General features: G+C 40.3%; 1 long non-coding RNA gene across 1 annotated transcript; it reads right to left on the reverse strand.

Moving 5' to 3' along the window:
- Positions 1–2,416: 2,416 nt before the first annotated feature.
- On the reverse strand, positions 2,417–4,261 carry LOC144036593 (uncharacterized). Its single transcript, XR_013288680.1, has 2 exons — positions 4,208–4,261; positions 2,417–3,589 (listed from the first exon to the last, which is right to left on the reverse strand). It is a non-coding gene; the product is annotated as an uncharacterized LOC144036593 (long non-coding RNA).
- Between the last annotated feature and the right edge of the window lie 6,281 nt (positions 4,262–10,542).

The raw sequence follows: 10,542 nt of genomic DNA on the forward strand, positions 1-10,542 counted from the left end.
ATCCTTGTGAGTCCATATTTTGTGTCTATGGTTTTGGGATCCTTTTATGTGGTACTCCCAGAACACAACAGTTGCTGTCGCCGGGTGCTATAACCAATCAGCGGAGGTTACATTGACGAGCCAATGAACGCAAGGCATGCTACAGTGCATTATCCATCACCATGGAGGAGAAGATCATTTTAGCGATGTTCCACTTTCCAAATCTTTATGATACTTGAGGCAATTGTTTCAAAGTTGTGAATAAAAAGGTAGCTGCATGGGAGCTTGTTGGTTCCAGGATTGTCTGTTTTTTTTAAAGGGGTTTTGTAACAGTTAAAATGAAAACATTAGCACATAACTTTGTTTAGTGTAGAGTAGCGTTAACAGTAATAGTTCAGTTAATTTGAGAAAAATATTCTGTATCTTCATACTGGAATTATTTATTGAAACGAGTGAGTTTACAATGAAAATTCCCTTCAAATTTTTTATTTTTACTTTTGTTGATGGCCTGCATGTTTTTTAATACTCAAAGGGCTTAAGTAACTAACTAAGTAAGTACTAAGTAACTCTGACCCTCTAAAGCGTTTGCCAGCTTTGAAGTGAATTTGCTTGAATTGAGCTCCACTCCCCTCGTGATGTGTGCAGTGTCATATTATACCACCTCTGTGTAACAAGGACTTTCTCAGTGAATCTTTATCAGTTCTTGGCCGAATCTAATGGTTTATGATTGCATCCTTATCACAGGGGACTTTTTTAGACCTGTGTGTTGCCCTGAAAAGCCTTTGGTTAAAGAGTGTTTGAATTTGATTGAATGCTTTAATGTTGTGCAATGTGTGTGATTCCCAAGTCATGATTGTGGGCACATCCTTGATCTGATGGTAACTGTCTCCAGTCTTGAAATATTTGATGCGTTTTCTGATCATTTGCCTGTTTTATTTGAAATTTCCCTCTCTTGTACTGCACCAAAATCATGTGTTCCTGTGCTCCAGTTTAGTATGATTAACCCTTCCACTGCTGCATGGTTTTCTGCAATCTTTTTGCCAAGACAAGCGCTGTTTTATTGCATCACTTGAATCATTTTGTGATGGTTTTACTTATGCCTGCAAAAATGTGCTCGACGCCGTAGCGCCCATGAAAACCAGACTTCACAAACCTAAATCAGTTTTTTCCACGAGAAACTCATTGAAAAGGAGGCTGTCTAAAACGCTTCGTGTGCGTGTATGTCGCTGAAGAAAAGAAAACTTTTATGAATGGCCGTGTGTGATAGTGTAGCCTCAAGGGACCTGGGGGGTTAAGGGAGTGTGAAATAAAAGCAGCTAGTAGAAGCTAGCATAAAAATCAAGTGAACGCTTCTTCTTTGAACACAAGAACACTACAGGCACCAATATTTGCGCACACATCTCTACGTCTTATGTCCAGTTCAACCTCTGAAAATATAAAAACAATCGCCACAGTATTTTGGATTATATTGGCATTCAGCCTTCCTCCCCATAGATCCTCCAAGTACTTTCAGGTCATCTCGCTTGGATCGGATCACAGACTTAAATATGAATGACATGTTCATAAGTCCGTGGATATGATAGGAAAAAAAATGTCCCCTGCAAAGATGAGAATCTGAAAAGGCCCCTTGTCTCCAAAAGACAAAAACAAAACAAAACGCCGTATATGGCCTAGTCAACAAGATTGCAACCAACAACAGAAATATTATTGGCTGTAGCGGTACGCCACATAACTCTGGCAAAAGAACTGTAGCAAAAGTCACATAAGAATACAGCCAATCAAGAGGCCTGGTGATTACAGGTCAGATATATATACTATGTGTTTACGCATACAAATCAGTGTACGCATTTGCCGATTTATTACACACTTTTGACTTCATATACGCATTTGTAGGTGCTCGTTATGCATTTGTGACTTCAGTCACACATTTGTAGATTCTAAGTACGCATTTGTGACTTCAGTTGCGGATACGAATTCGTTTTACATATTTGTGGATCGAAATACACATTTGTAAATAGTTTTGCTACAATAATGGCCCCATATCTCTCATAAGGTAAGAAAGCAACTGCTTACTGTTGGCCTAATTCATAGTAAGGAATATAGAGGACCTTATTTAAGTATTATAGTCTGTTTTCAATGATGATGATTGCGATGTTTGATGTGTGTTTGTGTTTTTGTACTTGTGTCATAGTCTCAGTATATAATGACGAAATTTCCAGTGAGGACTCGTTTGCTTGCAGCATCGATCAAACACAGATTCCTCATAGGAGGCGGCGTAAAGTTAATCCAACAAGGGAAAAGGCTTGGGACAACCTCGAGTTTCGGGAATCCAACACGAAATCCTCGGAGATGAATGCCTACTGCAGATGTATGTGTGTGCTGGCCTTTCCTGATAATAAAATGTGGTCTTTCCTGTCGCCGAATCACTCAAATTCACTTAAATTTTGATTTGATTTATTCATTATTCCTTTCAGACACATTATTAAAACAGGTTACATTGATCACATGATTTGTAACTAACATCCGAAAGACCGGCTGACGGGTTGAAGTCATGGCTTATTATTAACCCGTACCTATCAATTCTCACTGCACGCATCAGTCATATATTGATTTTGAGAGTCATTGATTCATATTATTATCAATAAATCCCAGACTTGAGTCTGCACATTCCTTGATCAGTTCATCTTGAGTTAATGTCATTTGCGGCTAGTCCCAGTCATTTGGAATTGGTAAATCGGGTCCCCAGACGCCACCAACAGGCCCACCCCACCAGGCGTGCAGCCACGGCGAGCGCATACTCTTTCATTCGCCAGTAGCGTCTTTGCTGACCTTTGATCAGTTTCCACCCATGATGTGGCATCCAGGCCAAGGGTAGATCGACTTGCATTCTAATCATTGCGTCCACAGCAATGTTCAATCCATTCTGGTCAGCTCAGCCTCCACTGCCAACATCTGATGATGCTTAAAATGCTTCATACCCGCCCCCTGAGTGGGTACAGCTCTTCAGATCTTTCACATCCAGATCTCGATACTTCTGAGCGCTCACTAAGGCCAGCCCGCCCATCAGAGGAGCCTCCGCCAGCAGCATCCCAGAACGAGCTCACCAACTCCGTTGATCTCCAGTCAATTTGTTGTTGAACAATACAGTTTCAGATGTGTCTCTCTAGTCCACAAAATTTTCCGTTCATGAGTTCCCCAAATCAAAAATATTTACATCACATTAATTGTAGTCACAATACCAACCTTCATCAACAACAACCTTGCATGTTGACATTACAAATGTCCTAACAGAGTTAGAGCTCGACAATGTTTACATTCTTACAGGAACAGTAATAATACATGTTATCATTGCAGATGTCGAAACAAAAGTTAACCTTGACAGTGTCAGCAAGTAATCATACAATGTGTTTACATTATTCACATTATAACACAACTAACCTTGCCAGCAAGCTAAATTCTTGCGCTATTTGTGAGTTCTCAAACTCCGGAGAATACATCTTGTACTGCTCCCGCTGATACGTTTGCAGCCGACTTTTTTTAGGTCGGACCAAACAGGCGTTGTGTAGGATGGGTCGTATCCAAGATGTGCCGATGGGGGGGCTTGGCAAACCTAACAGACGAATGGTGCAATTAATTCTGCATTCTGATATTAAAGCTTTTTCTACATGCGCCACCAATGCTCAGATGAGTACGAAGAGCCCTGACTGTTTTACTCTGACTGCGCCCATCAGCTTTTATCTTCCTTTTATAATAAAGTGTGCAGACCCTCACACTCCACAGTTTCTTTGGGGAAGGGCGGAGTTTTTCTTACCTCATTTGAAGTCATGTATTTGTTTGTCAACTGTGGCTGGTGCTTTAAAATTGTGTACGTACTCGCACGCGCACCATGGAATGCTGCAGATATGCTTTAGGCCAGAGGTGGCAGTAAAAAAGTGACAAACTGCACAAAGATCCTTTAAGTGAATTGGTTATTTCTTTCATGATTTCCATTTGGGTCAGACAAGACATAGTCCACAATTTAATGATGTGCTGTGAATACTGAATTACTGATTTGGCTTTAGTTCCGTGTCGCAGGGAAACGAATGAGATTAAAGGAAAGGCTGCTTTAATAGTTTAAAACGCTGGAAGAGCATTCCAGTACGATATAGTGGCTTTTATTTTTCGCCTGCATTGTTGTTACAGTCGCTGTGAACCACACCGGAAGTTGATAAGCACAACGATCACTTACCTTCCGGGTTTTGTGAAAATGATCTATTCTGAGAGAGATTTTCTTGTCTTTGCCTCCCCAGATAAATAGAAGGGGGAGGGGAGAGATTAAAGAAACAAAGGGGGTAGTGTGAAGAGGAAGTAATGGGATTAGGCCTAAATGTCTGTTATGACTGACACTACTGTAAAGTTTAGAAATGTTCGGAATTGTTAACTTTTCCTGAATTTTCTCATGTTTACACCAAAGCTTTGGTAATTCTAGATTTTGATGTAAATGTCCATCATATTTTGTGCTGGGGATACATTGGCTGGCTCAACAGTCTCTAGTGCTACTCACACTGGTGTATGGAAGGTGCGAATGTTTGGTGGTGGTCGGAGGGCACACTGGCAGCCACGGTTCCGTCAGCCTGCACCAGGGCAGCAGTGGCTACTTAAGTAGCTTACCGCCACCACAGTGTGAATGTGTGAGTGCATCAATAATGTATCTATCCATTCCATTGTTAAGCATCTTTGAGTGTTTAGTAAAGCGCTATATAAATCCGATGCATTATTATTATTATTATTATTATTATTATCCACCTCACAGTCCTAAGGTCCTGATTTCAAATCCGGTCAAATTCGGTTAGTTTTGAGAAACATTTAGTTTCACCTCCTTTTGTATGTTTTATGCTAAAAATATTCCTGTCACTATTACTAGGTACTGTATGTATGTACTGTCAGGGATGATGTGATTGAGGACCTAGTTTCAGGGAAGCATAGACCAGGAGGCAGAGGTCAAACAAAAAAAGGGGTTTTCTTTAATTGAACAAAAACAAGGTGGCAAACAAGGCAAAGTGCAAAGAAATAAAAACAACAAATATCAAAAATTGGCATGGCAAGACGTGGGTGATCAAATAGGCATGACATAGAGCAAAAGACGAACAAACAGCTACAAATAAACAATGGAACAACGCAAACTAAACAAAAGACAGAAGACTAAGGCCCCGTCCCCACGGAAGCCACTTTCAATGTATCCTCACAAGTTTATTACCGTTTGTAGTGGCAGGTGAGATCATTGATTGGCTATTTAGCTAGAAAATACAAATGTGTAATGCATTATGTAGTAAAAATAAAAACAAGAAACACAGGTTGCACTTCTGCCTACACATGAGTTTATACTGAAATCATAAATCCATCATCATAAATCTAAATCACTTTTGCTATTTGGTATACTGTACTCAACAATTCAGCTTTAATTTTTCCCACATTGAACTGCTGTGTACTTCTTCATCCACCATACACATGACATATACCAACCTTCCTCTTCTGAAGAACGACCACCATGATTCCATAATTGTTGCTGGATGAGCCTGCATAATATTCGCTATGTGCAAGACAAAGAGTGCACTGTATTGCCGCCATCGTCCCATTCTCCGATGTCTGTTCGTAGTCTCATTGGGATGACACCAAGACTCTTGACACAATATAATTGTGAGCGATTACAGACGGATTGTTGTTTGTTGGCCCACACACAAGCCACATTATTGTCCTTATACATCCCGACAAGGTTAAGCCAAAGGATTTCAGTTTATCGTAGCAACCCACATGCCAAATGTAATTTGGGCCCATTGAGTGGTACGTGCATCTTGCAAACCTGCGTGTTCTCAGTGCTGTCCCTTGTGGATGTAGTTGTTTCAACAGCATTACAAAATCACATATTACATGTAATTGGTGTTTCTTATGAAGAACTTGCAGGACGTTCGGGTATGGGGAGGGGGGTAGGGACTTTCACAGGAACCGTCCTCTCAGCCGGCCCACTTGTGGCTGTGTCTCCACTGCGGAGTACGACCCATTTCGCGATGTCACGAGTTTCGATCGACACGTTAACGCCGTGCGACGGTTTCTCCCATGATGCCACCCAAGCACCACGTGACGAAAATCACAACGAGGAAAGAGAAAAACTTTCTCTGCTTTTTATTTTATGTACTTGCCGTTTAGATGAAGAATTTGAAAAGGCTGACTCGAAAGTCCCGAGTTTCGACCGACACGTAATCTCGTTGCGACAGTTTCTGTGATGTTACCCAAGTACGGCGCCGCAAAAATAAGAACAACAATGAGGAAAGAGAAAAACTTGTGTCGGTTGCCGGTTTTTCTGCTTTTTTTTAATGTACTTGGCATGGATGGATGGTTTGAATGAGATGAGACGGCGTCTAGATGAAGAATTTGAAAAGGCTAACAGTAGAGTGGAACGAAAATAGGCAAAGTATTATTAAGACAATTGTTTTGGTGGAAGAGACTTAAGCCGAGAATGCATCATCGTCGCGCATGAAGGTAAGATAATTTTTATACTAAATAATTTTTAGAAGTTTATGGGGCTGGCAGAGTACCTACCCTCGAGTAGGACCGCCGCTCGTCCCCGTAAGTTCCTGTAAATGTAGCTCGGTTGGGAAGGTTCCAGCAGTGGAAACGTGCACATATGGGGCTGGCCCCGTTAATTCACCCCGAAGTTCCTGTTGTGGAAATGCGTCTATGGTCCGATAGCCAAACAATTGTCCTGGTGCTTGCAGTTCGGTCAAAATGGCATGTTTCACTTCAGGTAGCAAAGAATAGTTATGACGTCTGTAAGGCCCAACCTCTTTTAAGTGTGCCTTCAGCGTGCGCATACATATTTCAATAGCGTGATACGTCCGGAGCATATCCAGTATTACTTCATATGTATATCCAGAATCAAAATATGTTTTACAACTTTGTTTGATTCATTGGTATTAGCGCAAATTTTTTGGGAGGAAAATTTTATAATTTAGTTTTAAATCGCCACATGGAATAACTTTCTGGTAAAAGACGAACGTCCAATCAAGCTGTCCCTCTCATTCAATCAGCCGTGAGCATGATTCCGCCTGCCCTCACCCCACATACCAACAACTTCCGGTAGGAAAATGCATCTTGCGATATTTTTCCTTGACCAAGCAACTACCAATGGGGTCCTCGTGCCAGTATTTACAGAAGTATTCACGGTAGTTACAACGACGCGATAATCTCCTTCCTAATTCCACTGTGTTTTGTAGCACTGTATGTTTTTCTTTGCTGCCCCCTGGCACTGTTGTCTTTCTTTGGGCCCATGGCGGAGAAAATTGTCGTGTAAAAATCAAAATGCACTCGCGAGTATGGAGCATCTCCGGGAGTATTCACAATCTGACTGGAAATGAGCAGTGGCAACGTGAGCATTCTGACTGGAAATGAGCAGTGGCGGCTTCGCTCGGCTTCGCTCGGCTTCGCTCGGCTTCGCTCGGCTTCGCTCGGCTTCGCTCGGCTTCGCTCGGCTTCGCTCGGCTACTCGTTTTCAAGGTACGTTCGGCTTAGCTTGCTTTGCTTGGGTGTTCAAGCTCCAAAAATGAGTTCAAACTCCGAGGCATTTTTTACTCCGATTTTTTAGTTGAAGTCCGATTTGTATGAGATCCGAGACACTGTATTCCACTGTATTTTGAAGCCTCATTTTATATCCTTGCTGATATTTCTAATCATTCAAATCTGCCGGGATTGTTAACTCTTCTCTGTGGTGTATATTTACAAGACAAGTGGTGAAGGAGGTGGTATCGCCAGTCTTAAGAGACAATTTTGGCCAAAGAAATAGCAAAACTTTTTAGACCAATCAATCTTTTGTGCTCATCGTATAAATTCTGGAGGGCACAATTATTGCATGCAATGGGAAAGAAAATGTTGACATAGAGAAGACAAATGGTGCGTAGCCTCTTGTTTTTCTTATCTGTGGAAGCCAAAGTAACCTGAAAGATTATATGTCCCCAGATGAAAGCCGTGATGATGATCCGCTCACACACAAAAACACCCAAAAATATTACATTTCTTATTACTAGTCGCTTTATCTTGGCCTTTTTGTTTTTCAACTGAACTTGAACAAACAATTTTACAGTTAACATGGTAAATGTGCCACAAATAATGGGGGCTGCAGCATCAGTGGTGTCAAACATAAATTGATGGAATTGTTATAAACTGCAATAAAATGTCCATCCATCCATCCATTTTCTTGGCCGCTTTTCCTCACTAGGGTCGCGGGGGTGCTGGAGCCTATCCCAGCTGGCTTCGGGCAGTAGGCGGGGTACACCCTGAACTGGTTGCCAGCCAATCGCAGGGCACACAGAGACGAACAACCACACTCACATTCACACCTAGGGACAATTTGGAGTGTTCAATTAACCTTCCATGCATGTTTTTTGGAATGTGGGAGGAAACCGGAGTACCCGGAGAAAACCCACGCAAGCACGGGGAGAACATGCAAACTCCACCCAGGAAGGCCGAAGCCCGGACTCGATCTCACGTCCTCAGCACTGGGAGGCGGACGTGCTAACCAGTCAGCCACCGTGCTGCCGCAATAAAATGTATCCATGTCTTTTATTTATGCATGTTTAATGTACTGTATATATTCTATACATCTACAGGAAAGTTGATAAATTTATTTAACATTTATTATGGTTCTCACTTTAAATTGTGTAGTTCAGCAGGCAATTTAGGTTTTAAGCATTAATATGCACCTGGGGAAAAATTAGTTTAAAATAATCATTGAATTCAAATTGTTATATTTTTCAGTTCCAAACTACTATGATTTAAAGTTTTTAACTATTTTAGTTAACATCATCTGGTTGCTAATTTTTGCAACCTCATCAAAGACAAAATAACTTAATTGTTGTCCTGCCATCCCAGAGATTGGTTTAACTCCAAAGATGACCATCCCATATCTCTGGCATGCAGAATCCTCCAGAAGACCCCAAAAGATAACAGGAAAAAAAAAAAACCTTTTTCCAGAACCTGCCTGGCAGTCTTTTTTCGGAACAGAACAATAAACTATAAAATGTTATGTTTGCCATTCTAAAATGTTGACACTATAAATTACTGTGAATCTGTTACTTGTGTGTGGGCATTTCCTCACTCAGCATTATTTTAACTTTTTATCACTGCATGTAGATGAGTAACAGTTTGTAAGCTTTGGGGGATTTTCTGTTAACATTAGTCGTGTTCAAATTGATTGTACTTTGACCTCAACGATTTAGGATGATCTAATAATCTTTTAGCAAATGGCTGATGTGCACCCGCAGCCCTTCTTGATTGGATGGCCTGGGGCAATAAACAGCTCTCATGGCTCATATTGTAAAATGTACTTTAAAAAAAGTGCACTGCAAAAAAATAAGTCTGTTGGATTTATGTTTAAAAAATGATGGACATTGGTTGCACGCATTGTAGAGTACATCGGTTTTCCATGGACATTCACGGTGTCTTCATTAGTGTCTCTACTTTGGGTGTTTGGGCAACTTTAAGGTAAGGCAGCTTTATTTATAGCACTGATCTGTATTATGCTGGAGTGTGTTATTTGTGGGAAATTACGGTAACTCATTGAAATCTTACAGCCGATTTGTGTGCCTATGGGATTTGGTCAGTAGATCCTTTGAAATAAGGAGATCTTCTGATCCACCTTATTGTTTTTTTTTTCTCCCTCTCCCATAGGGGAAGCAGGTCCCAGTGATCAAGATATCTTTTTTTTATGCCGGCAAATGCATAAAGACATCAATTTAAAGCCATCATGTTTAATTGATTGCATTAAAAATTGAAACTATTAAAAAAAAAAAAAAATCAGACATAAAATATTCCTCCATATGTTAAATCAAGTTTAACCTTATTCCTGAGCCAAAATGCACTATAATTGGTTAAAATGTATTATTTCATAGATTAAGTAAATAATGGGCTTAAAATGACATTAAATTAAATCATTAAATCATTAAATCATGTGTTGGCTTGTAATAGGGAGAATGATGAGAGAGCCTGTGGTCTGACTAGGACAGCCACAGTATTTCTAGTTGATTCAATTGTATACTGTGTTGTAGATTGCAAAATAAGTATGGTATGAATAATGCCCATAGTGCTTATAGTTGACAAAATTCATCACCAATATGGAGCAACATGAAAACAAGTAATGATACGGTGCATTTGTGATTTACGGTATAGTGCTTTTGTGATTTACGGTATAGTGCTGCTATGAAACTTCAACAGTCCTTTGGGAAATAAAGCAAATGTGTGACATCCAGTGCTCCTCTATTTATTATGTGGGGAAAAGAACAGTTGGTAAACAACAGTAGAGCCCACAAATAAGTCCTATCCACATACAAATACTTTAAGTAAAGCAACTTACAGCACATTGATTTATCATCTGGGGTAATAAATGCACATAATGCAAGTATTAATGTGTTTCCACACTTTTGGGGAAACCTAAAAGAGCTTTTGAATATACAAATTTGTTTAACAACAACTGTTATTTGTTTCTTAACATTTTTGCTTCAAAAATGTAGTTGTTTTGTTTGTTAGGATAGCGTT

The sequence above is a fragment of the Vanacampus margaritifer genome, chromosome 16 (genome assembly GCF_051991255.1).
Source record: "Vanacampus margaritifer isolate UIUO_Vmar chromosome 16, RoL_Vmar_1.0, whole genome shotgun sequence".
NCBI classification, from domain to species: Eukaryota; Metazoa; Chordata; class Actinopteri; order Syngnathiformes; family Syngnathidae; genus Vanacampus; species Vanacampus margaritifer.